Here is a 22,768-nt window from a genome sequence, read left to right as displayed (position 1 = left end):
GATCAGAACTGATAGTTTGGTGCTTGTGCTGATGTTGGGGTCCCCTGAGGTGCTCCAGGACTATGTGGTGCAACTCAGGAACTTTCACATGTTATTCACAGGTTCCATTACCTTGAGCCATATCCCAGCTCCAAGTTCTTAGGGATATAGGTTCTTCCTAGACCCTCATCCCTATCCTAAACTGCCATGGAAGACCGACCAATACTGCTTTCTTTTAGGAAACATATTTACTCTTTCCACATACCTATCATCCTGTCAGTAACCAAACAATCGTTTGGCACTGATCATAAACTCAGCCCCATGCTTAGCACTAAAGCTGCAGCAATTGAAATTCTGCTGGGGAGTTGGAGGGGAGGGATAGGGCTCAGCAGTAAAGGACTTGCCTTGCCTACATGAAACCAAAGTTTTGTCCCTAGCACCACTTGACCCCAGAGCATAGCTGGGTAAAGTCCTATTGACCCCTGGGCACTGTTGAAGTGTTGGGGTGGCCCTAGTGGCTCCCTATATCTCTAAGCTTGAGCTTTGAAGCATCTGGCTGACATAGCCTAGATGAGGATAACCAAGAAATGGCCTCTGGGCTTCCTGAGTACTGCTCACCTTCCACCCCCAAAACGATACTACTGATAATAATTAACATAAGTTTGGCCAGAGGAGCGAAAGCAAAAGCCCATGGGTAGGCATCCCATCAGGTCCCTGAGAACCAGACAGGAGTAATTCCTGAATGCACAGCCAGGAGCAACCCCTGAGTGCCGATGGGTGTGGCACCAAACCAAAACCAAACAAACAAAAATAAGTTTGGTGCTGGAGAGATAGCATGGAGGTAAGGTGTTTGCCTTGCGTGCAGAAGGTTGGTGGTTCGAATCCTGACATCCCATATGGTCCCTGAGCCTGCCAAGAGCGAATTCTGAGCGTGGAGCCAGGAGTGACCCCTGAGCGCTGTCGGGTATGACTCCTCTCAAAAAAAAAAAAAAAATATCCTTTAGGGGCCAGAGAGATAGCCTGGAGGTAAGGCGTCTGCCTTCCACTTGGAAGGACGTGGTTCAAATCCTCGCATCCCATATGGTCCCCTGAGCCTGCCACGGCGATTTCTTTTTTGTTTTTTTTTGGCCACACCCGGCAGTGCTCAGGCGTTACTCCTGGCTGTCTGCTCAGAAATAGCTCCTGGCAGGCACGGGGGACCATATGGGACACTGGGATTCGAACCAATCACCTTTGGTCCTGGATTGGCTGCTTGCAAGGCAAACGCCGCTGTGCTGTCTCTCCGGGCCCCCGATTTCTGAGTGTAGAGCCAGGAGTAACCCCTAAGTGCTGGCGAGTGTGACCCAAAAACCAATAAATAAATAAATAAATATAATAATAATAAGTTTGGCATTGAGGATACTTTGCTATTGTCATTGTTGTGATGAGAAAAGGTGTTAAAGGAGCTTTATTTACTAAGAGGAGGACTCTTGGGTGCACTGCTTTTTGGTTTTTGGCCACACAACAGCACTTAGGGGATCTTACTCCTGGCTTTGTGCTCAGAAATTACTCCCGGGGGACCCTATGGGATGCCAGGGGTCAAACCCAGTGGCTATTACCTCTGTAGCAAGATGCAAGAACTAGGCCATAAATTTTTGTTTGTTTGTTTTTTGGGCCACACCCAGCAGTGCTCAGGGGTTTTTACTTCTGGCTCTGTGCTCAGAAATCACTCCTGGAGGACCCTATGAGATGCCGGGAATTGAACCCGGATCAGCAAGGCAAAAGCCCTTCCTGCTGTGCTATCAGTCAGGTTCCACCACAAAATTGTTGTTGTGTGTTGATGATATGGTGGGAGGATATTCAGTAATGCTTAGGTTTTACTCCCGACTGTACTCAGGGGTCACTCCTGGCTGAGTTTAGGGAACCATATGTAACTTGGGGGATTGAACTCAGGCTGGCTATGTGTAATACAAGTATCCAACATGCTATACTATCTTTCTGGCCATCCAGAGTGTCCTTTTTATAAGCTGTGTGGATCCAGTTTAGCATTGCAAACTTTCATCTCCAGGAGAGTGCAGAGGGCAGTGAGAGTGTAATGAGGTATACTGAAGATAGTGGAGGACTCTGGGCCAGGGGATATCTTTCTAAGCATCTTGCATTGCTGTGGCTCACTCCAGCCTATACAGTTCCTTCTATGTGCCCCATTCTATTCTTTTCTTCTGCCAGGATTAGTGGGTAATACACAACACAAGATTTAGGAATTCTGCTCCCAATTTTACAGACAGAGAAACAGTGTGCCCCAGGACCTAGAGCCAGTCAGGTTTCAAATGTGCTCGATGCAGTGGTAGTTAGTTGCCTTGCACACAGCCAACCCAGGAAGGATGGTGGTTCAAATCTCGGCATCCCATATGGTCCCCCGAGCCTGCCAGGAGCGATTTCTGAGCACAGAGCCAGGAGTACTTCCTGAACACAGCTGGGTGTGACCCAAAAGCTAAACCAAACCAACAAACAAAACAAAAAACCCAAAACAACAACAACAACAAAACAAACAAATGAACGAAAGAAACCAGGGGCTGTAGAGATAGCATGGAGGTAGGGTGTTTGCCTCGTATCCAGAAGGACGGTAGTTCTAATCTTTTTTTTTGGTTTTTGGGTCACACCTGATGGTGCTCAGGGGTTACTCCTGGCTGTCTGCTCAGAAATAGCTCCTGGCAGGCATGGGGGACCATGTGGGACACCGGGATTCGAACCAACCACCTTTGGTCCTGGATCGGCTGCTTGCAAGGCAAATGCCGCTGTGCTATCTCTCCGGGCCCGGTAGTTCTAATCTTGGCATTCATATGGTCCCCCGAGCTGCCAGGAGTAATTTTTGAGCGTAGAGCCAGTAGTAGGCCCTTAGTACTGCCGAGTGTGATCCAAAAACAAAAACAGAAAAAAAAAATAACCAAAAGAAACCAATTAAATGTATTTGATGTGCACCCTGGAAGGTCAAACTAGTATACAAACTCTGGGAGAGAGGAGGGTACTAGGAGTACCCAGGAAGGGTTCTGGGATGAGGCTTCTAAGCTAAGGCCCATGTGTGTCTAATTAGGTCCTCAAGGAAAAAGAACCACAGCAGATGGAAAAGTATGCTAGGGGCTGGTAGGTACAGAGTGTTTGTATGCACTGGGGGAGCTGGAGTGGGTTAACATTTTCAATCTTTTCCTGGCCTGAAAGATAGTACAGTGGGCAGGGTACTTGCCAGGCACACAACTGATCTAGGTTTGATCCTGGGTACCCCATATTGTCTTCCAAGCCCTTGCAGGGGGAGCTCAGAGCCAGGAGCAATCCCTCAGCACCACCAGGTGTGACCCAAAAATGAAACCAACAAAATTCCAATCCTCTCTTTAGCCTCATCTTCTATCTCTTGGCACCACCCCAGCATATACTATGAGCAGAACTCAATCCATGTTTCTGTTAATCATCCTAGTATGCTGGCAGGTGCATGGCTGGATGGCAAGGCAGGGGCTTTGAAAGAATGGTTCAGGAAGTAAACTCAGGCTGGGCAAAAGATGAGGAAGGGCGGGTGGAAGGGCTTAGAGAACAGGTTTTGGGGTGGTTGGAATGAGTCCGTCAGCAGAAGGTTGAGAGCCAATATCCACACAGTACATTAGCATGCATGACTGGGGTTGTTACACCAATGAGGCACTCCTGAGCCAGTGAAGTCTATATTAGAGGCTCCCACAGTGTCCTTTGCAAGGTGGGCAGAGAAGAACAAGTGTATTTAGATGTGGGGCTCCTTGGGCCAGCCCAGGTTATGTGAGAAGGTTCATTGAGACAAGAGAGACTGACCAACACAGTTATGTCTCCCCTCCTACACGGCCAATTTTCCATCTGCTCAGGGCAAGGTGAAAAAGAATCAGGAAGGACAAGATTCATGCACACTACAATAGCCCTTTCTGTCTTACCTTGGAGGTGGCTCTACCAAGCCTGAGGGCCTGGAGCAGTCTCAAAGGAATAGAAAAATGTTTTCTAAGTGTGTAATATTCATCCCATTTGGCCAGTCCCCACTTTAACCCAGAATTGTGAAGTTATAGGCCCACTGTTACACAGCTTTTTAGTAACAGAAAGAACCAACTTCAGGGGCCGGCGAGGTGGCGCTAGAGGTAAGGTGTCTGCCTTGCAAGCGCTAGCCAAGGAAGGACCAGCGGTTTGATCCCCCGACGTCCCATATGGTTCCCCCAAGCCAGGGGCAATTTCTGAGTGCTTAGCCAGGAGTAACCCCTGAGCATGGCCCAAAAAACAAAACAAAACAAAAGAACCAACTTCATAACCTCGATTTCCCATGCTCTTGGCCAATCCTTGTGTGCCCTGCATCCCTTTGATGGCATGGACACACACCTGGGAAGCTTCCAAATTAATTGAATACTTTTTTTGCGGAGGGGGGGACCACACCAGGCAGAACTCAGGGATTACTCATGGCTCTGTGCTCAGAAATTACTCCTGGCAGGCTTGGGGAATCACGTGAGATGCTGGGGATTAAACTCAGGTCAACCACATGCAAGGCAAATGCTCTACCCACTGTGCTATGGCTTCAGTATCTAGATGGCTACATAAAAAATATATGTATATATATATATATGTATACATATACATATAGGGTATATATAGGGGCAGGAATGATGGCATAACAGTAGGGCATTTGCTTTGCATATGGCCAACTCAGGATGGACCTGAGTTCAATTCCTGACATCCCATATGGTCCCCTGAGCCTGCCAGGAGCAATTTCTGAGTGCAGAGCCACGAGTAACCCCTGAGCGCTGCCAGGTGGGGCCCCAAAACCAAATATATATATATATGAAACCATTGAGTTACAAAGTCCTTCATAGTTGGGTTTCAAACATACAATAGATCAGGTCCAATCCCGTTATCAGTGTCCACCTCCCTCCACCAATGTTCCCCAAGTGCATCCCATACCACCTCCCTACTTCCCAGCCTGCCAGTATAACAGGCCCATTTTAAGTTTAGATTGTTAAAATTTGGGTCTCTTGATTTCATTGTTGTTGCTTTTGGCTTGGGTATTTAGTTCTATCCTTTTTTTTTTTTTTTTTTTTTTTGGTTTTTGGGTCACATCCGGCAGTGCTCAGGGGTGTCTCCTGGCTCTATGCTCAGAAATTGCTCCTGGCAGGCTTGGGGGACCATATGGGATGCCGGGATTCGAACCACGGACCTTCTGCATGTAAGGCAAATGCCTTACCTCCAGGCTATCTCTCTGGCCCCTAGTTCTATCCTTTTTTTTTAATTTTTTAAATTTTGAATTATGAGAACAAAGATGCAAAGAAAGAGGACAAGGTAAAGTTACAGTGGAAGGACAATCACCCATAACATAATTCTCAGAAGAAGTCCCCTTGCTGATATCTTTGTCTCTAATTTTTTCCCTCTGATTGTAAATACCTTCTTCCCTCTTACTTTTTTATAGTTTATTTAAACACCTTGATTACATACATGATTGTGTTTGGGTTTCAGTCATGTAAAGAACACCACCCATCATCAGTGCAACATTCCCATCACCAATGTCCCAAATCTCCCTCCTCCCCACCCGTCTCCCGCCTGTACTCTAAACAGGCTTTCCATTTCCCTCATACATTCTCATTATTAGGACAGTTCAAAATGTAGTTATTTCTCTAACTAAGCTCATAGTTCTATCCTTTTTTTTTTTATTTTTGGACCACACCCGGTAATGCTCAGAGGTTACTCCTGGCTATGTGCTCAGAAGTTGCTCCTGGCTTGGGGGACCATATGGGACACCGGGGGATCGAACCACGGTCCGTCCAAGGCTAGCGCAGGCAAGGCAGGCACCTTACCTTTAGCACCACCGCCCGGCCCCAGTTCTATCCTTTTTTAACATTACCAATGCACCTGGGACCACTTGACCCCTGGCCCTTATTATTTCATATTTGTGTTTTTCCTCTTCCACTTGGTTTCTCTCCTTCTCCTCGAAGTACTCTAGGGCAAAGGTATTTGAGCAACTCCTGTTACTTCATGCAGTTATTCTAAATACCACAAATAAGTGATCTCATTTTGTATTTATCCTTCTTCTTCTTCTGGCTTACTTCATTTGATATAATATCTTCTAGTTCCATCCAGTTTGCTGCAAATTGCATGGTTGCATCATTCCTTACAGCTATGTAGTATTCCATTACCATATCTTCATGATCTGTTGTTGGACATCTAGGTTGATTCCAAGTCTTGGCTACTATACTGAGTGCTGCAATGAATAGCTGTGTGCATATATCCTTTTGGATGAATATTTTTCTGTCCTGAGGATAGATACCTAAAAGATAGATACAATAAAATAGGTACAATCCTGCTGGGTTGTATGGCAGCTTAATTTTGAGTTTACTGAGAATGTTTTCCATAGGGGTTGGACCAGCTAGCATCCCCACCAGTAGTGGATGAGAGTTCCTTTCTCACCACATCCCCACCAATAGAGATTGTTCCTATTATTATTATTATTATTTTTTTTTTTTTTGGTTTTTGGGCCACACCCGGCAGTGCTCAGGGGTCACTCCTGGCTGTCTGCTTAGAAATAGCTCCTGGCAGGCACGGGGCACCATATGGGACACCGGGATTCGAACCAACCACCTTTGGTCCTGGATTGGCTGCTAGCAAGGCGAACGAGCTGTGCTATCTCTCCAGGCCCGCTCCCATTATTTTTAATATGTGCAATCTCACTGGTGTAAGATGATAAATACTCGGGACCGGAGAGATAGCATGGAGGTAAGGCATTTGCCTTTCATGCAGAAAGATGGTGGTTCGAATCCCGGCATCCCATATAGTCCCCCTTGTCTGCCAGGGGAGATTTCTGAGCATAGAGCCAGGAGTAACCCCTGAGCGCTGCCGGGTGTGACCCAAAAAACAAAAAACAAAAAAAAAAATGATGATAAATACTCATTGTTGTCTTAATTTGGATTTTCTAGATAAGTGATGATGAGCATTTCTTCATATGTCTGTTGGCCATCTGTTGATCTTCCTCAGAAAAATGTCTGTTCATTTCCTCTCCCCATTTTTTGATGTGGTTTTTAGGTTTTGTGAGTTAACCTTTGTGAATTCTTAGTATATCCTAGATATCAAACCTTTATCTGATGTGTTTAGATGACTACTTTTAATGTAGATTCCAGGTTTGTACTGAGAGTTCCCATCTCAAAGCCAGAGAAGATTTGGATCTTTGCTGACCTGCTTTTGAGGACCATAGTGTGATGGTGGTGGCTAATAGCCAGGATTCATAGCTAATTAAATCATTTCCTTGAAAACCCCTCCCCCAAGAAGCCTCCTGCCCTCACATGTATTTTGAGAACGTTCTCTTTCAGGGGCACTCTTAGTCAGGGCCCCACTTTGCTGAGTCTTGCTCATTTCTCTGGATTGCCTCACCTCTCTTGTTTTATGGAAGGCTGCAAGGGAACTGCTCTTCACTGCATTTGCTTCTAATGGACTGTGAACTCACATCTGCCTTGGTCAGAGCTCTTCCTGTGAAGCTCTATGCACTGTGTCAAGAAGTCACTCAGAGGGACTCCTGCCCTTTGACTATTGACCTTCCTGGAGGGAACTGCCAGTAGCTGCTGAGAAAATAGGAGAGGAAATGGTTTCTAGCTTTTCCAAACACCCTAGAGCCAACAGCCAATGCTGGGTCTGGAGGCCCAAAGTGGTTAAGGGGAGCTGGGGACTGTCTGTATGGGTAAGCACTCAACAGAGACTCCTGGGTTGAAGTTAAACGGACTGGACTGGGGGCCTACAGGAACATGAGCTGGTGGTGCTGAAGAGGTAGTACTGGCTGGACAGAGCAAAGAAAGCCAGCAGCTGCTCAGCCTCGAAGAGAGAAGATTGATCATCAGTTCTGTCTGGTAAAGGGTAGGGATGTTCTAGGCGACAGAGAGAGGAGCATAGGCAGCAGGGCAAACCCTGTCCTGAGAAAGCCATTTCTACCCCAATCAGACTCTCCCTTTCTATTAGGCCAGGGTTTAACTGTAGATAAACCTGTTTAAGCTGATACACAAAATATAGGCTTTGAAAGAAGATGCTGTAGAGGTGGGGGGGGGGGTAGTAAGATTTATGCCAGGGGCTGGAGAGATAGCACAGTAGTAGGGCTTTTGCCTTGTACGCAACTGATGCCGGAGAAACAGTGGGTGGTTCGAATCCCAGCGTCCCATATGGTCCCCCAAGCTTGCCAGGAGTGATTTCTGAGCACAGAGCCAGGAGTAACCCTGAGGGCAGCTGGGTGTGACCCAAAAGCCAAAAGCCAAAAAAAAAAAAAAAAAAAAAGATTTATGCCAGTCATGACCCATTTCCGTCTGTTCCAAAGCTGTTCCTGGGGTCATATAAGACAGATGTAAGCCATTGGTGAGGTCACAGGACTGGAAAGTTTCATTTGTTTGTTTTGTTTTGTGGCTTGGGGAAGAAAGTGTTACTAGGGACCAACCTCAGAGCTTCTGCATACAAAGCATGTACTTCTGTCTCTTTGAGAACTCCCTGGTTCGTTTATTTGTTTGTTTGTTTGTTTGTTTTTGGGCCACACTCTGTGGCAGTCAGGAGTTACTCCTAGTTCTGCACTCAGAAATTGCTCCTGGGGAGCCAGAGTGATAGCACAGCGGTAGGGCATTTGCCTTGTACTCAGCAGAACCAGAATGGTCAGTGGTTTGAATCCCAGCGTCCCATATGGTCCCCCAAGTCAGGAGTGATTTCTGGGCACATAGCCAGGAGTAACACCTGAGCGTCACAGGGTGTGGCCCAAAAACAAAAAACAAAGAGAGAGAGAGAGAGAGAGAGAGAGAGAGAGAGAGAGAGAGAGAGAGAGAGAGAGAGAGAGAGAGAGAGAGAGAGAGAGAGATCACTCAAGGGATCTTGTGGGATTCTTCGATTGAACCTGGGTCCGTCTGGGTCTACCCTCGTGCAAGGCAAATGCCCTACAGCTGTGTATTGCTCCAGCCCCTCCCTGGTTCATTTAGTGGTTTTTTGTTTGTTTGTTTGTTTTTGGTGGTGTGCTGGGGATCATACCCAGGTTTCATGAATGTAAAACATTGTGGTATTTTTTTTCACCAGAATTTTTTTTTTCAGCCAGGAGTAACCTCTGAGCAGAAGTTAATGGATTTCACCGCCAAGATTGGGGATAGCTTTTCCCAAGCTGACCCTGCTCATAGTGCTGGAGATTGAACAGGGATCCGGGAGAGTTCTGATATTAAAGCTTGTGTAGATAGAGTCTACCTGAGAACCTCTTCCAGTATTACCCAGCAGTAAGTTTATCCCCTTTCATGTCCAATTTCTTTTTTATTATAGTAAAATATTGGGCAGAGAAATAGCACAGAGGGGAAGGATTTAGCCTTGCACGTGGCTAACCTGGGTTCAATCTCATGTATCCCATATGGTTCCTGAGTCTGCCAGGAGTAATTTCTGAGCACAGAGCCAGGAATAACCTCTGACAGCTGCTGGGTATAGCCCCAAAACCAAAATAAATGGAAAAGTATTATAGTTAAATACACATAACATAAAAGTAAATAATTTTACTCATTTCTAAATATAGTTCAGTATTGTCAAGCATACTCATATTCTTTTTTTTATTTTTTATTTTTTTTATTTTTATTTTATTTATTTATTTATTTTTGGTTTTTGGGTCACACCCGGCAGCGCTCAGGGGTTACTCCTGGCTCCACGCTCAGAAATTACTCCTGGTTGGCTCGGTGGACCATATGGGATGCCAAGATTCGAACCAATGACCTTCTGCATGAAAGGCAAATAGGCAAATGCCTTACCTCCATGCTATCTTTCCGGCCCCGCATACTCATATTCTTTTGCAACTGATCTCTACATCTTTTTTGTATTGCAAAGCTGAATTCTATATCCATGCACTAAATAATAATCTACACCTTTCCCCCAGGACCTAGAAAGTTTCACTATGCTTCTTTTATATATATACATAGACATCATTCTAATGGGTATGATGTAGTATTTTCTTGTAATTTCAACTCACATGAAACCCATTAGTGATGCTTAACAATTTTTAATATGCTTATGGGATATTTTTTTGTTTGTTTTTCTGTTTTTGTTTTTGGGCCACACTCGGCGATGCTCAGGGGTTACTCTTGGCTGTCTGCTCAGAAATAACTCCTGTCAGGCATGGGGGACCATATGGAACACCAGGATTCAAACCAACCACCTTTGGTCCTGGATCGGCTGCTTGCAAGGCAAACACCGCTGTGCTATCTCTCCAGGCTTGCTTATGGGATATTTGTATATCTTCTATTACATTGGAGGAGAAATTTTTTAATAAATTAATTTGGTTTTGGGCCCACACCCATCTGTGCTCAGAACTTACTTTTGGTTCTGCACTCAGGGATTACTCCTGATGTCTTCAGGTATCACATGGGGTGCTGAGATCAAACCAGTCAGTTGCATGCAAGGCAAATGTTCTATCCTCTATGCTATAGCCCTGGCCCCTTAGGGGAGAATTCCAGTTTAAATCCTTGGCCCATTATTAAATTAAGCTAGTTAGGTTAAGTTGTATTTTAGGCATAAGAGTTATTTACGGGCCTGGAGAGATAGCACAGCGGTGTTTGCCTTGCAAGCAGTTGGTCCAGGACCTAAGGTGGTTGGTTCAAATCCAGGTGTCCCATATGGTCCCCCCGTGCCTGCCAGGAGCTATTTCTGAGCAGGTAGCCAGGAGTAACCCCTGAGCACCGCCGGGTGTGGCCCAAAAACCAAAACCAAACCAAAACAAAACCAAACCAACAAACCAAACAAACAAACAAAAAGAGTTATTTACATGGCATGGATATTATAGATATTAATGCTTTGTTGGATATAAGGTATATATATTTTTTTCTTCCATTCTGTAGGTTGCCTATTAGAAAAATATGCCCTTTAGGAAATTCAGTGGTTTAAAGGGGGTTTCCTAGAACACTCTTAGCTCCAAAGTGCAGTGAGGTGAAGGAAAGAAATAAGTGGATGGGGAGAAAGACATGTGGAATAGTGAGGAACAGGGGCCAAGGGGATTCAGGTAGATAGTTGGTGTTAAGGACAGAGCTAAATATCCAAAGCACAGAGTCAACAATACTGAAATTATGAGATCCAAACTTTAACAACCACATTTAAAAAGATGCCTGTTAAGATGGCAGGCTAGGGAGGCAGGAGGAGATATGGGATGGATTCTGGGAATATTGGTAGAGGACGGTTGACACTGATGGTGGGATTGGTGCTAAAACATTGTGTATCTAAAACTCAACTATGAATAACTTTGTAAATCACAATGCTATAATACAAAATAAAAAACGCATACCCAGTCAACCTCTTTTGAGGCCTCTCTCATATATACTTCACTTTGACATTGATTTTTTTTTGTTTCATTTTTGGGCCACACTTAGTAGTGCTCAAGGTTTACTCAAGGATTACTCTCAGGCATTTGGGCAATCTTATGGGGTTTCCGGGATTGGATTCAGGTCAGCCACATACAAGACGAGTGCTCTATATGCTGTACTATTGCCCAAACCCCTTAACATTGATTTGAATCTGATCCCCCAAGATGGTACGAAGGTGAAAGAGACAGAAAGAGAAGGTGGGACGAATCATAATACATATTTGGCTCACTCATCTGTGGGATTTAAGAAAAATAAGACAGTATGTTAATAATACCCAGAGACAATAGGGATAAGACTGGAAGGATCTGCTCACAATATGAAGATCTCCACAAAGAGGGGTGAGTGCAGTTAGAGAAATAACTATACTAACAACTATCATGACAATGGTAATGAGTAAGGGAAGTAGAATGCCTGTCTCAAATACAGGCAGGGGGTTGGAGGAGGGGGATGAGGGGCAATGCTGGTGGGAAGGTTGCACTGGTGAAGAGGAGTGTTTATTTTATGACTGAAGTCATCTACAAACATATTTGTAATCATGGTGTTTAAATAAAAAAAGTTTTTTGGGGGGGTTTGAAGTCATACCTGGTGACGCTCAAGGGTTAGTTCTGGCTATTCACTCAAAAATTGCTCCTGGCTTGGGGGACCATATGGGACACTGGGTGATTGAACTATGGCTGTCCTGGGTCAGCACATGCAAGACAAATGCCCTACCGCTTGTGCCACTACCCCCAAATAAAGATATTATTTAAAAATAAAAAATAACAACCAATATTTGGCCCCGAGCCGGTTCCATTATTTTTTTTTAGCATCTATTCACTCACTCATTTATTTATTGAGTCTTTGATTCAGCATTCAAAGAGGGGGAAGGCAGACTTTCAGAGTCAAATTAACCTGGGTTTGAACTTTGATGTCCTATACTTTGTTCTGTGTAGGCTGTGTGCAAGGTAAGCACTCTATCTGCTGTACTGTCTCTCTGGGCCCCCATTGTTACTTCTTTTTTTTTTTTTTTTTTTTGGGCCACACCCGGTAATGCTCAGGGGTTACTCCTGGCTATGTGCTCAGAAGTTGCTCCTGGCTTGGGGGACCATATGGGACACCGGGGGATCGAACTGCGGTCCGTCCAAGACTAGCACAGGCAAGGCAGGCACCTTACCTTTAGTGCCACCGCCCGGCCCCCCATTGTTACTTCTTTTTTTGGGAGAGTCACACAGCGCTCAGGGGTTACTCCTGGCTCTATGCTTAGAAATCACTCCTGGCAGGCTCAGGGGACTATATGAGATGCCAGGATTTGAACCACCTTACTTCTGCATGCAAAGCAAATGCCTTACCTCCATGTTATCTCTCTGGCCTCCCCATTGTTATCTCTTGATGGCCAACACTGGGCTACATGCAACCCTCCTCTGGGGCTCCTTGAATCTCATGATCGGAAACAAAATGATCTCTGGAAGTTTAACTTCATTTTAGTTGCTCAAGAGATCAACAACTTGCTGACAAATCTAAACAGGGTTACTTGATTAAGCCTCTCCCTTCTGTGATAATGACAAAGTTTCTCTTGAGTCACTTGCACTGACCTTAACAGGTAGGAGATAGGGAAGAGTCCTACTTGGCAGGGGAGCAAGGGGCCTGCCTCTGTGGAGAACAGTCTTTTATAAAACACTTTGCACTGATAGCAGCAGGATTTAATCAGATTGTCCTGGGCAGGGCATCATGGCTAATATAATGGTGCTGTGTTTGGATCATGGTCCTCTGACAGGGGAGTGAAAAGTTGCTCAGGAGAGGAAGCAACCCTTCACCCAAGAATCTGCTTTCTGTGGCAGTATTAAGGCAGTTGCCTGGCATGCTGCAGACTGGAGTTCGAGTTCTTGAATCTGGCATCTCATATGGTCCCTCAAGCACCACCAAGAGTGATTTCTGAGCATAGAGCCAGGAGTAACCCCTGAGCGACCCCCCCCCCCCAAGAAAAAGAATTTGCCTATTTATTTTCACCAGACCCTAGAGGCTGTGTCTAAGAGACTGAAAAGAGTTGAGGTCTATGCCTTATTGGCTGTGGATACAGTCCTGGGTTTTTCTGAGAGTCCATAGGAAAGGACCAATGTGGGTTTGTGTTAAGAGACTGTAAGACTGCTCCAAATGTGGGTCCTGAGGCAAAGGTGGGCATCCTCTCTCCTTTCTCTTAAGCCATTGCTCCCTGCCCAACTCTCAAACTTGCTCAAATCATTGTCAACTAACTATCCTGGTTGAACTTCCTGAATATACCAATATCACTAGGTGGAATCGAGCCTTAACTTCTGAAAAATGCTGCCTTCCTCCTCACTGGGGGCCACCATATTTCCCCCTATGCCCTGCCCCACAGGCCCACACAGTCTGAGAACACTATTTGCTAGCACAAAGAGTACTATGGAGGTAAACTTTGTCCCTGGCAGGTCATCACTGGACTGTGAGAACCCAGTGTGAGCTCATTCACTGCCTTTGGCTACAGTTCAGTGCCCAACCCAGTGTGCTTCCTGGCAGAGATGTTACTGGGTGACAGAGACAGGGCCATGGGCTTTCCTGATAGATCATCTAGACCCCCATCTCCTCGCCACAGAGACTGCCCCTTGCAAGCAATTGTGCCTAACCCTGTCCAAGTTCTGTCCCCCAAAGACATTTTCTAAGTGTCATGCCTATTGGGCATACCCTTACTGTGTGTCTCTTTCTTTATTTACTTTATACCAATTTGATCCTGACATGGGTAAAATTGCAGGTGAGAATTTTGTTTTGTTTTGTTTTTGGGTCACACCCGGCCGTGTTCAGGGGTTACTCCTGGCTCTATGCTCAGAAATCGCTCCTGGCAGGCTCGGGGGACCATATGGGATGCCGGGATTCGAACCACCATCCTTCTGCATGCAAGGCAAACGCTTTACCTCCATGCTATCTCGCTGGCCCGTAGTTGAGAATTTTTATTTTCCTTTGGGGAAAAAGAAAAACACCCCCCCCACACACACACACCTATCATTATCTTCAATCTGAAGCCATGAAAAAAAAGATTGGATAATACTTACCTGGCAGGGGAGATACCATGATCACGAAGGTGGTTTCCCCAGGGCGAGGCTCACCCATTGCACTCCGGGTGTGCTGACCCCTGCGATTTCCCCAAATGTGGGAAACTCGACTGCATAATTTGTGGTAGTGGGGGACTGCGTTCGCGCTCTCCCCTAAAAAAAAAAAAAAAGAGATTGGATAAAACAGTCTCTGTGCAAATTTTTCCCTTAGGTAGAGAGACTGGGAGATCCATGACTCCTGAGCACTGAGTTGGGTTGTTGGAGATGGGCCACATCCAGTGGTGTTCAAGGGCTATTCTAGTTCAGTGCTCTGGAGTGAACCTTGATGGTACTTTTGGGAACAGGTGTAGTGCCAGGAATCAAACTGGGATTGGTCACTTCAAAACCAGCACCTTACCCACTATACTAACTCTCTGGTCTCGCCATGAATTTTCATATTTCTTCTTTGTTTTTTTTTGTTTGTTTATTTGTTTTTGTTTTTGGGTCACACCCGGCGTTGCTCGGGGATTACTCCTGGCTGTCTGCTCAGAAATAGCTCCTGGCAGGCACGGGGGACCATATGGGATACCGGGATTCGAACCAACCACCTTTGGTCCTGGATTGGCTGCTTGCAAGGCAAACGCTGCTGTGCTATCTCTCCGGGATCTTCACATTTCTTCTTCCATATACTTTTTACTCTATTGCTCACAGCCACTATTATTATCATCATCACCAAACAAGGGACAAAAGCAGGCATCAGAAAAGAAAACTATCTGGGGTTGGGGATGTAGCTCAGTGGTAGAGCACAACGTTTAAATGTGTGAAGCCCTGCGTTTTAATTTTAGCGTGTGTGTGTGTGTGTGTGTGTGTGTGTGTGTGTGTGTGTGTGTGCGCGCGCGCGCACATACACACACACACACGCACGCACGCACGCACGCGCACACACACACACACACACACACACACACACACACACACACACACACACACACACACACACACCATCATCCACCTTAACACTTCCCCAGCAAAAAGGAAGTCATTAGCCCAAGACTTCATGGCAAATATGTGGCAGAGTGAGAGTTTGATAGCCAGACTCTGGAAACAACCATGATGCCCTTCAACAGATGAATGGCTAAAGAAACTGTGGTACATATACACAATGGAATATTATGCAGCTGTCAGGAGAGATGAAGTCATGAAATTTTTCTATACGTGGATGTACATGGAATCTATTATGTTGAGTGAAATAAGTCAGAAGGAGAGAGATAGAGGCACTCATCTATAGTCTCACTCATCTATGGGTTTTAAGAAAAATAAAAGACATTTTTGCAACAATCCTCAGAGACAAAGAGAGGAGGGCTGGAAGTTCCAGCTCACTTCATGAAGTTCACCACAAAGAGTGGTGAGTGCAGTTAGAGAAATAACTACACTGAGAACTATCATAACCATGTGAATAAATGAGGGAAGTGGAAAGCCTGTCTAGAGTGTGTGGTGTGGGTGGGGTGGGGTGTTTAAATATAATATTAAAAAAAAGAATCTTAACTTCAAGTTGAAGATCCTTCAACTGTTCATTTAGTAGTTCTGTTTGGCAATATTGAAAGGTTGCAGGAGAGCTGCCCATCAGAGACATTCAGGATTTCTGCCAGGATAAAGAGCTGCTTTGCATAAAGTGCCAACCGCTCTTCTCAGGCTCAGGAATGTGGCCCGGCAGCTCCATTACTCAGGAGGGCTGAGAATAGGTCTTGTCTCCAACTAGCAGAGCTTCTGAGCTGACAGCAGCTGGATCCCACATTCACAACCAGGGCTGGGCTCATGACTGCTGTTTGGAGCCCTCTTAGCAAGCAAGCAACTGAGCACGTCCAGTCCTCCAGATCCCTCATCTACAATCTCAAGCCAGAAAAAGCAGATTAGATAAAACTGACTGCAAAATTTCTCTTAGGCAGAGAGACTTGAAGACCTGTGACTTCTAAGCACTGAGTTGGGATTAGCCCTGCAAATTTCTTCCCAACATATAAAAAAAATGTACATTAGAAGTACCGGAGCAGGGCCTGGAGAGATAGCACAGCGGCGTTTGCCTTGCAAGCAGCCGATCCAGGACCAAAGGTGGTTGGTTCGAATCCCGGTGTCCCATATGGTCCCCCGTGCCTGCCAGGAGCTATTTCTGAGCAAACAGCCAGGAGCAACCCCTGAGCACCGCTGGGTGTGGCCCAAAAACCAAAAAAAAAAAAAAAAAAAAGAAGTACCGGAGCAGTGGTGGTGTGGAGTAGTAAGGTGTCTGCCTTTCTGGCACTATCCTAGGACGGACCGCAGTTCGATTCCCCGGCGTCCCATATGGTCCCCTAAGCTAGGATCGATTTCTGAGCGCATAGCCAGGAGTAACCCCCGAGTATCACCGGGTGTGCCCCCCTCCAAATGTACATTAGAGAGAACACCAGGTTTTCTAAAGGAAAGTGAGAGACTCAGGAAGGAAAGAGAAACACACACCTTAAGTTGGGAGTTGTGTAAATTTAGAGTTGGGTGCACCAAATTACAAATCTTTCTTAATGATTTAATGTAGCAAGAAAGAGAGATGGGAGTTAATTGGGAGGTTTTTAAAATTTAGATTGAACTTAAATTGTTTAGGGCTTTATATTTATTCCCCTGTCATTTTGTTTATTATTTTATTTGGGGGCCACAACCAAAGATGTTCAGGGAGTACTGAGGTTCAATGTTCTCAGCAGTGCTGAGGGACCATCTGGTCCTGGACATCAAAACTGGGTCCCTCTTTTTTTTTAACCCTACCTTTTTTTTTTTTGACCATACCTGGTGGCACTCATGGTTACTCCTGGCTCTGTGCTCAGAAATTACTCCTGGCAGGCTCAGGGAACCATATGGAATGCCAGGAATTGAACCCAGGTCTGTTCCAGGTAGGCCTCATACAAAGCAAACACCCTACCACTGTGCTCTCTCCAGCCCAACCCTACATTATTTGAAGACGTTTTTCTCTTTCATTTATTTTTACTACTTTGTGACGATTTAACCAATTGAAATCCAACACCAAGTCATCTTTTTTTTTTTTTTTTTTTTTTTTTTTTTTTTTTTTTTAGCACAACTGGTGATATTTAGGAATTACTCTTGGTAGTACTCAGGGGACCATATGAGATGTCTGGGATCAGATCCAGATTAGCTGCATGCAAGGCAAGCCCCTTACCTGCTGAACTATTGCTCCTGAAAACTGCACTTATTTTTTTTAATTTATTTAAAAATTTTTTTAAACTTTATTCATTCATTTATTGATTGATTGTTTGATCTTTGTGCCACACCCAGCAGCATTCAAGGGTTACTCCTGGTTCTGCACTAAGAAATCGCCCCTGGCAGGCTGGGGGTCTATATGGGATACTGGGTCCGTCCTGGGTCTGCTGCATGCAAGGCAAACGCCCTACCAATGTGTCCCAAACTGCACTGCTTGCATGCATAGCATGTACTCTGCTTTTGAGCTCTCTCCAGCCTCTACCCTATTTGCCTTTTTGATTATTACTGTCCTTAGGATAACTGGAAGGAGGTCACAGACATCCTTGGCTATAGCACTTTTGATTAGTTGTGTTGCCCCAATCATATGGTGGGACTTGTGTGCTCAGGTTTTGAGGTGCTGGAAAACACACTTTTTGTGATACACTGGGGATCTTAAGTAATAGTGTTGCCAGGAATGTGCTTAGTGTTATGGGCTTGTGCTGAGATCAAACTCACTGTCTCATACTTCCAAGTAAGGCTTTTTACCATGAGTAAAAGAACCCCAGGGTTCTGCATTGTTTAGGATGGTGGCTTTAAGTCATCAAGCCACCTGGCTTCGTGGACAAAGCTTTTCTGTGCATTTCCTGCAAAGCTTGCCTGTGACAAGTCTAAGATTCTGCTGGCACTTTTGAAAGCAAAAGGCAAGCAGGAATGGGGTGTGAGGGAGTTTCTGCTTATTGTTGTTCTTTATTTCCTGTAAAATAGTTATGACATATTTCCTTCTTCTGCCTAGCAGAAACACTAAAACAGAATATAAAATGGTTAGCTTTTTGTTTTGTTTTGGGACCACATAGTGCAGTGTTCAGAATTTACTCCTAGCTCTGGGCTTAGGGATCAGTTCTGAAGATGCTAGAGGAACAATATACTGTGTTGGGAATTGAACCTGGGTTAGCTGTGTGCAAGGCAAGTGCCTTAACCCATTTACTATCTCTTCAGCCCCAGGTATAATTACTTTTGCCAAATCCAATTTATTCTTTTAGCATAATTTATTTTTTTTGTTGTTGTTTTGTTTTTGGGTGATACCCAGCAGCACTCAGGGGTTACTCCTGGCTCTATGCTCAGAAATTGCTCCTGGCAGGCTCGGGGGATCATATGGGATGCCGGGATTTGAACCACTGTCCTTCTGCATGAAAGGCAAATGCCCTACCTCCATGCTATCTCTCCTGCCCCTAGTACCATAATTTCAAACCCGTTCTTTATGGGTTGGGTTGGGTCACATCTGATAGACCTCAATAGTGACCCTTTAGCAGTGCTCAGAAACCCTATGAGGTGGCAGAGATTGAACTAACTCCTGCCCTTCCTTCTTTTTTATTATCCTTCATCTCAGGGATTACGAACAATGACCTTTCTGGTTATTTCCTGCTGACAAGAGGTGAATCAGGGATTGATGAGTACACAGTTTTGAGGAATGAGGTTTTTAGAATATGAAATAGAACTGAGGGCACTGAGTCTAACAAAAAGGAATATCAGGGACCAGAGAGATAGCACAGTGGCAGAGCGTTTGCCTTGCATGTGGCTGTCCCAGGATGGACCTGGGTTTAATTCCCAGCATCCCATATGGTTCTCTGAGCCAGGAGCAATTTTCAAGGGCAGAGCCAGGAGTAACCTCTGAGTGCTACCAGTGTGGCCCCCAAACCAAACCAAATCAAACCAAACCAAAACAAAAAAAGGAATATTAATCCTAAAATACAATAAATACTACAAAAATGTGGTTAAGGGCCAGAGAGATAGTACAAAGTTAAGACTTGCTTTGCAAATGACTGATCCTGTCAGCTCCCTGGCACCATATATGATTTTTAGAGCACTATTAGGAATGATTCCTGAGCACAGAGCCAGGAGTAAACTCTAGCACCACTGGGTATGAACCTCCAAAAGTCAACTTTTTTTTTGGGGGGGGGGTTTGGGCCACACCCGGCGGTGCTCAGGGGTTACTCCTGGCTGTCTGCTCAGAAATAGCTCCTGGCAGGCACGGGGGACCATATGGGACACTGGGATTCAAACCAACCACCTTTGGTCCTGGATCGGCTGCTTGCAAGGCAAACGCTGTTGTGCTATCTCTCCGGGTCCCAAAAGTCAACTTTTAAAGACCATAATTTAGTTTTTCACAAAGAAACGTAACAAAGTAGAAAATTATTAGAAAATGGGAGAAAGACAGATATCTAAAATTGAAAGGAGTCGGGCCTTGGTGGTGTCCCTCCTTCCAGAAATGTTGTTTTAGTCTGTAATTGATTCACAGGACTATTTGGTGTCAATCTTAGGTTGCTGTTGGCTTGGAATGTTCTGAAAGGCCCTGGTGAGAACTATGAGCTCAGCTTTGGTACCTAGTGGGAAGACTGTGGAGGTTATTATTTATTTTATTTTTTATTTCAATTGTAACTTAGAGAATATTGTTACAATAGCGATGACATTTATGAATTTTGTTTGTATTGGGGGCAACATTTGGAGGTGCCAGGCTACTCCTGGCTCAATGCTTGAGGGTTGTTCATGGTGGTACTCAAGGCAAATGACCATAAAATGCCAGGAATCGGGTCCGGAGAGATAGCACAGTGGCATTTGCCTTGCAAGCAGCCGATCCAGGACCTAAGGTGATTGGTTCAAATTCCAATGTCCCATATGGTCCCCCGTGCCTGCCAGAAGCTATTTCTGAGCAGACAGCCAGAAGTAACCCCTGAGCACTGCCCGTGTGGCCCAAAAACCAAAAAAAAAAAAAAAAAAAAAAAGCCAGAAATCAAACCCAGACTATTATTTATTTATTTACTTTTTATTTATTTATTTATTTATTTATTTTGCTTTTTGGGCCACACTCTTTGATGCTCAGGAGTTACTCCTGGCTACTCAAAAATTGCCCCTGGCTTGGGGGATCATATGGGATGCCCAGGGATTGAACCGCAGTCTAGGTTAGTCGTGTGCAAGGCACATGCCCTACCGCTTGTGCCACCACTCAGGCCCCTAAACCCAGATATTTATTTATTTATTTATTGATTGATTGATTGATTTTGGGGCCATACCCGATGACACTCAGGGGTTACTCCTGGCTATGCGCTCAGAAATCGCTTCTGGCAGGCTTGGGTGACCATATGGGATGCCGGGATTTGAATCATAGTCCTTCTGCATGCAAGGCAAATGCCTTGCCTCCATGCTAACTCCCTGGCCTAGGATCTACTACTCTTGACTTTGATGCCAGGGATTGAAATAAGGCTGGCTGTGTGAAAGTTAGATGCCTTATCCCTAGTATCATCTCTTATCCTGATTTATCATAGACTTTAAACCCACATATGTACTTTCACCTTGTAATTTTCCTTTCCAATTATCTAAAAATACATACATTGTAAAAGAAAAAATCAGTGAGACTTCTTGAAGAATGAATCATGAGGCTAGAGTTTGCCTTGCATGCAGCTGACAAGGCTAAGACCCCCAGTATCTCATATGGTCCTAAGAACCTGACAGGAATAATTCCTGAACACTGCCAGGTGTGTCCCTCCCCACCCCCCCCCAAAGAAATAGGGGCCAGAGCAATAGCACAGTGGTAGGGTGTTTGCCTTGCACAAGGCCAACCCTGAACAGACCCTGGTTAGATTCCTGGCATCCCATATGGTCCCCCGTGCCTGCCAGCAGCAATTTCTGAGCTTAGAGCCAGGAGTAACCCTTGAGCGCTGCCAGGTGTCACCCTAAACTTCCCTCCCAAAAAAAAAGAAAAAAAAGAAAAAAATTAATCTATGTCAAACATCATATGTTATTTCAACCTCAACGAACTATTGGGTTAGTAGTTAACCCTCAGGGAACACTTACAGGTTCAAAAACAAGCCTATATTATAATTGTACAAAATATCAACCCTAGGAACCAGAAAGATAGCATGGAGGTAAGGCGTTTGCCTTGCATGCAGGTCGGTGATTCAAATCCCAGTATCCCATATGGTCCCTTGAGCCTGCCAGGAGCGATTTCTGAGCATAGAGCCAGGAGTAACCCCTGAGTGCTGCCAGGTGTGACCCAAAAACAAACAAAAAATTATATATATATATTATATATATATCAAATACTAGGGTTGATATATATATATATATATATCAACCCTAGTATTTGATTCTAACTTACAGGCACTTGGTACTTTTCCTAAAAAGGAAAATATTGCTTTTTTTAAGTATCCTAGATTGAAATATTTACTTCCAGGAAAGCATTGCTATTATTATCTATTCAGTAAGTACAGAAAAATAAGCAAAATAACCCACCATTAAACATCCATATTCTGCAAAGACCAACTGTATTTCATCATACAATTGTTGCAGATTTATGTGTTAATTATTTTGTTTTGTTTTGTTTTTTGGGCCAGCAATGCTAAGAGATTTTTCCTGGCTATGCCCTCAGAAATTACTCCTTGCTTAGAGACCATATGGGAACCCGGGGATCAAACCCAGGTCTGTCCTGGGTCAGCCATATGCAAGGCAAATGCCCTACCACTGTGCTATCGCTCTGGTCCCAATACTAATTATTTTTGTCAAAAGAATGATGCTAAACTTCTGGCACCGCATAGTCTCCTGAGCATTGCCAAGTGCCACCTTAGGGCCCTTGAGCCTGTAGGATGTTGCTCGAGAAGTTCCAGCACTGCTGAGCCTGAGCATTATTTCATCACTGAGTCCTATCTTTGAACTGTTTAGCCTGGTTGGCCAAGCATCAATGGAAATAGCCCCTGGCTTTCCTTGTTGGACCACAAAATATATTAAAATTTTTTTCCTCAGGGGCTGAAGAGATAAGACAGAGTTTAAGGAACTTACCTTGCATGTAGCTGACCTGACTTTGATACTTGTGATCCACTGAGCCTCCCCACCAGTGATCCCTAAGTGTAGAACCTGAAGTAAGCCTGACCAGCTGGGTGTGGCCCATCCCAAATAAAAATTTGTTCTATGGGCCCGGAGAGATAGCACAGCGGCGTTTGCCTTGCAAGCAGCCGATCCAGGACCAAAGGTGGTTGGTTTGAATCCCGGTGTCCCATATGGTCCCCCGTACCTGCCAGGAGCTATTTCTGAGCAGACAGCCAGGAGTAACCCCTGAGCACCACTAGGTGTGGCCCAAAAACAAAAACAAAACAAAAAAAATTGTTCTAATCTTACTAGTATTTCTGAAAACAAACAATAAAC

At 44.8% G+C, this 22,768-nt stretch overlaps 1 protein-coding gene and 1 non-coding gene across 2 annotated transcripts in view; both read left to right on the top strand.

The window, feature by feature from the left end:
- The window catches only part of PIGS (phosphatidylinositol glycan anchor biosynthesis class S), a 1,033,024-nt gene that overhangs the window by 113,360 nt on the left and 896,896 nt on the right, over positions 1–22,768 (top strand). The window lies entirely within an intron of this gene.
- Positions 14,376–14,539, top strand: LOC125997152 (U1 spliceosomal RNA). Its single transcript, XR_007491636.1, has one exon. It is a non-coding gene; the product is annotated as a U1 spliceosomal RNA (small nuclear RNA).

Source organism: Suncus etruscus, chromosome 1, assembly GCF_024139225.1.
Source record: "Suncus etruscus isolate mSunEtr1 chromosome 1, mSunEtr1.pri.cur, whole genome shotgun sequence".
NCBI classification, from domain to species: domain Eukaryota; kingdom Metazoa; phylum Chordata; class Mammalia; order Eulipotyphla; family Soricidae; genus Suncus; species Suncus etruscus.
This window is presented reverse-complemented; position numbering and strand designations above follow the sequence as displayed.